Raw genomic sequence first — 5,803 nt, 5'->3', positions numbered from 1 at the left:
CTAGGATGGGAATGAATGACAACCGACAAGTTCTGATGGAAGGAGAGTGAAACAATAAATAATGATTTAATTTTTATTTTAGTTTTTAATACCTAGCTTTCTTTAAAGACTATTAATAAATTTTTGTTGTTTATTATTTAATGATTATAAAATAGATTTCATTATTTTATTAATTAATTATCATTAGTTTTTATTAATTATAAATTAGGGTTGAGTTTAATGTTTAAATTAAATGTATTGTGTTGAGTCAAATTAAAATTTTTGTTGGAATTAAATTGTAATGTAAAGTGTTTAATTTTATTAATACTAATTAATAACTACTGTGTGTTTTAATTATTATTAACACATATTAGATAATTTACCAAATTAAGTCATGGTTAGTGGGTTGTTTGAAATATTTTTAGTTTTTTTACTATTATTTTATGAATAAATTTTATTATTCTATTAAAGCTTAATATCCTCAATACCGATTTTGAAAGCTTAATATCTCGTTTCCATTATTTTACAGTTGTAAATTAACACTTCCACTTCCATTTACATTGTCCTGCCACACGCACACACACATATTCCGATGGTTTCCTAATTTAGATTTTGAAAATTTAATATTCTAACATCATAAAACTAAACTTTTAAGATTTTTAGATGTATTATATGAGTTTAAATTGTGCTAATTTGTTTATAAATAAATATCTGTGGAGCAAGGATGACACTGGTAGCACTTGGAAAGGATATTATTGGTTTTCTACATCCTCATATTACTCCCTCCTATGGTGAGAACCTGATACCCCTATTGTCATCTTAGCAAATACTCTTTGTTCCACAAGGAATTGTAATGTGTTTTTATGGTATTGCAGGTCTGTTCATTAGCTCTTATATGTGGTGCACAATTTTGTTCAATGTGGGTAGTGGCTATAATAAGTTCGATAAAAAAAAAGGAATTGTATGTCTTTTTCGTTGGGGATTCCCCCTTGACAATATTTATTGTAACCTCCTCTATCTCTAGAGGAAGATGCATCTCTTCACAGGATTTTCTCATCTCACGCTCGACAGACGAGTTGGAGGACTTAGCAGAGGAGTGACGTATTACCATCTTAGATCCATCTTAACTTCGGATCTACCAAGCGCCGAAAGGGATCAAGTTTCTTTTCACTATAAAAGAGGTTTGCATCTCAAGATATTTGATCCCTCTCGACGCTTGGTAGATCCAGAGTTAAGATGGATTTAGACTGGTTTAATTTCCCCCTTTAAATAGACTATATTTCACATGAATTTTATTTTGTTATTTTTACTTATATTTTAATTTTATTTTGACAAAGTTAAAATGTTTACATTACACTACCTTAATATTTTAATTTAATGTAATTTTTATTTACAGGACATTACATTACGTTACGTTACAACATCTCTACGATAATGGGTTGGAGAGCGTCTCTCGGCTCAATAATGGGTGCTTCCAATTGGATGCCCTTTCTCCTTGGCTCTTCTTATTAGTTTCCCAACTCGGAAGCTTACATACATTGCTCCTTAGGCAGGAGGAGGAGGACAAGGAAACAATGACCCCCGTGATACATCTTACTTGGTACTCCTCGAGTACTCTTCAGAATTTGAGAATTAAGGATAGTTTTCAGGATTTTCCCATTCACATCAAATAATATAGCTAGATTTAGATGGTTTTAAACTTTATTTGACAATTTCACATAAACAGAACCATTGGTTAGCATCTCTCTATATGCCATTAATATTTAGGGTTTGTACTGCATATTATCCCTGAGAGAGATGCCATTTTTTACAATTAGACTATATCTTGTTGTAAATTATAATCACATTATACATTTGTTGACTCCAAGACATGATGTAGTTATTTGAGATTTTGTGGTCATGGCCTCTTAATTTTTCTTTGATTTAAATATTAAACTAATACGCTGGATAAAGGCACTATTGGACCTTTGCCTATTTATTAGGTTGTGAAAGCCTAAAATTTTAAAAAAACTTTGTATTCAACCTTTTAACGATATGAACCATAGTATAATATTTTGAAAAGGGACATAGACATTGAAAGGTGGTTTCATTTTGAAAAAGGAATGCAAAACATGCCTTAATACAATTTTTTTTATGGTCGGATCGCAGTAGGAGCAGATCTAGTTGTCGACAGAAGAAGATTATTAATATAACATTAGTTTAGAGCAACTCTTTAAAGATTAATTTCTCAAGGATTTTTTTCCTTTAAATCGGCTACACTAGAGAAAAATACCAGTGGAAAAACCATAGGTTGTGAAAATTTGCACCCCAAAAATGCTAACAGTAAATTGACTCTTTTACTTCAATTTTATTTTTATTTTTTAATTTTTATGTAATTTGACCAAGTCAAAATGTTTAGATAACATAACATAACAAGACATGACATTACAACATTTCTTCCATACTAGGTTGAATAGCGCATCTCAGCGCAATTATAGTTTGTGAATACAAATATTTGACCTCTAAAATAAATATTATAATTTGTGAATACAAATATAAATTATGATAAATTCATTTTCTATTTCTGCTAGGTATAATTTTTGTATGACTAGATATTACAAACAAAAAAGAGCAAGAATCAAGAAATTATTTACAAAAAAATCAACCATGAAAAGTAGAACACTGACATTATTTTGCAAGCCAACCCATCCACAATATATAAAACAAAAACAATAACAACACATGATTTTAAAAAGTAACTGTTTAGAAATTGATGTACTTGATGAACTTGGGGAAACATTTAAAATCTAAAATCTAATATAGTCCTAAATTTGGAGTTCTAAAGCAAATAATTTATGTGGGGTTTAGAAGAAGAAAAAAATACAATAAGAACTATTATAATTTAATTCATAGAACTCGAACTCATAAACTCATAAACTTTTCTATAAATGTCGACATGCCGGTTAAGGGTTATAATTGTTTACCTTTAAAATTGATTGCAATATGAAACAAATATTTGAAAAAACTGGCCTAACTTTGCATTTCACTACTATACAAAATAACTTGCACATAACATAATCTATAAAAATTGTCAAATCCATAATTTACATAACATAATTTATAAAGAAAAATGACATGCATGAAATCAAAACAAATTAAATGAAGTCACATCTAGATTCTAAGATCATCATCCTTTACCTTGTAGGAGAAGACTATGCAACAACAAAAGAAAATGGTGTTATGGTGGTTCGGGAGAGCAAAAAAATTAAACTGAAAAATAAAAATATTTAATTAACTAGACACAAGATTTAACTAAAAAAATTAACCCATAAAGTGCACAAAATATTTACGTGGAAATGACCATTCGAGGAAAGGACTAGCAGATTTTATTACAACAAAAATGAAAAACATATTACATTTCACTAGCTTCCTATTTTCTTTTCACCCACATCCTTTTTACGCAAACCCCTATAAAAATAGATTTCATTACAATACCATGGGCCCAATACCATGAGGCAATACCATGGGTTACTATAACATATCCCTTACTATCCCTAGCCCCCACTAAGGGTGGAAGGAGGTAGTTACTGCGTTAACTTGACCTTCAATGTCCCACTATGGAAATGAGGTCTAAATTTTTCGATATTTCTCAACTTCCTCAAAACTTAAAACGAATAACGTCGTTGAGCTTGTCTCATTGAGACCTTTCCAACGATATAAAATATGTTGAAATATGACTCTCATGTCAAAATATATGGCCGATTAAATGGTGCCACATCACTTTGACTTGCCACATGACACCTACGTGGTCCCCACGTGGTTCCCTTATGGCATCTATGACACAGTCCACCTGGTAGTTTCTGACTCGTTCATGTTAGGTTACGTTATATCAGCTATTGACCCATTCAAACCCAATACCATATCATCCCCTTTCCATAGTTTGCAAGGCCCATATATAATATATACATAATATATTTGATGAACACAGACATATATCCCTTTAATGCCACATCTCCCTAGGAATAAAATCCCAGCGGGGGATTTTTGTATGTCAAGATTTTCTTTACCCCGAGCGCGCGCTCCTCTACTGCGATTAGGTCAAGCCTGCTGCGTGTTGTGCCGCCGCCGCCATGGGAGCTCCAGGGGGCGGAGAGTCCTCTCCCCCCCGCCAAACTCATCAGCAACCGCATTTCGGAATCTACTGACTCAGAAAGGGAAAAAACGACCATCTCCTGAAGTGCCGACATTCATCAAAAAACTCGAAGAAATACCAGAGATTGCTCTGCCTGAAGAACAGCCGATCAAAATAGCTCTTGCCTTGGCTGACAGAGGTTTGGTTGGGCAATTTATGGGTCGATGGCCATCAACAAAATCGACAGATGAATGGGTCCAACGAAATTGGAGGCCTTTACTAACGAACAACGTGATTTGTTATGCTGTCGGTAGAGGATTCTTCATTTTCGAATTCACTACCAAGGAAGATCGTGACCTGGTGTTCAGAAACGGGCCGTATTTCATGGGAAATCAAGGCCTCTTCTTGAACAAATGGACCCCTGACTTCGACCCTTCAGTCGATGTTCCAAAAGAGGTTCCTGTTTGGGTCCGGCTCCCCAACCTGCCGATCCACTGCTGGAGTTACCAATCCCTTCAAAAGATTGGAAACGGGCTGGGTCGATTCATAGACAAAGCTGACAATAGAGGCCAATACACCTGCGCAAGAATCTGCGTGGAAGTCGACTTGGAAGCTGGTCTACCGGAAGCCGTTAAACTTTCAGTTGGAGATTGGCATCACTACCAGAAACTGGACTACGAGCAACTGCCATTTAAGTGCAGAATCTGTCATGAGCATGGTCATTTCCAACGAAACTGTCCTAAAGCCCCATCAAAGGACAAGGTGGAAGAAGAAGGATGGAAAGAGATAAAAAAAGGCAAGGTAGTCTCAAAGCCTGTTGTTCAGACAAAAACTGGAACAATGGGGAAACCCCAGCCCATTTCTCAGACCAAACCAATCACAAAAGAAGGCCCCCCATCAGTTGAAAAGGTGATTGTAACAGAGAGTCACGAAGAAACTGAAGACCAATCGAATAAGCTGAAAGAAACCGAAGAAAATTCAACTGATCCTCTAGTTGCTGCTGATCAAAGGGGAAACGAAGGTACTGAGGAGCATATCAGTCTAGCCTCTGACTCGGGCGAAGAGTCAGAAGAGAGAGACACCGAATCAGATGGCTCTCAAATCACTCCTATCAAGTCGGCTAGGGGTTGGAAATCCAAGAAGAAACAAAGAGAGGAGAAAACTTATCTGGACGTCCTGCAAGGATCCTAGAAAACTCTCAAAGGAATGATGAACACCAGATCTGGACGCAAGCAGAGCAGAGCTCCAAAAGGAACCACCACCTCCCAAATCAATAAATAATGAAGTACGTCTCCTGGAACTACAGAGGGTTAGGCAACAAACTGAAAGAAGAAGCCCTGAAAGACATTGTCAGGATCCATTCGTCTGAAATCCTTCTCATCCAGGAGACAGAGATGGAGGATAATCCGCTCCTCCAAACTAGTAAGACCTTCTGGCATAAAGGTCCCAGAAGAGCTGTCAGTGCTAAGGACGCCTCTGGCGGGCTTGCCTCCTTCTGGGACAGCTCCAAATATGAATTGATTCAAGAAGAAAACTGCTCTCATTGGATTTTCACCCAGCTCCTTCACAAAGACTCTGGTCAACAAGTAAGTATGTTTAATATTTATGCTCCGGTCCTTCCAACGGAGAAAAAATTTTGCTGGAACTCGATTCAGTGCTTTCTATTATTGCACAATATAGAAAATATCATTATTGCAGGAGATCTGAATGTCA

The sequence above is a fragment of the Pinus tabuliformis genome, chromosome 1_2 (assembly GCF_031772625.1).
Source record: "Pinus tabuliformis cultivar Carrire ecotype Pingquan chromosome 1_2, CPIR1, whole genome shotgun sequence".
NCBI classification, from domain to species: Eukaryota; Viridiplantae; Streptophyta; class Pinopsida; order Pinales; family Pinaceae; genus Pinus; species Pinus tabuliformis.
Note: the sequence above shows the minus strand (reverse complement) of the source record.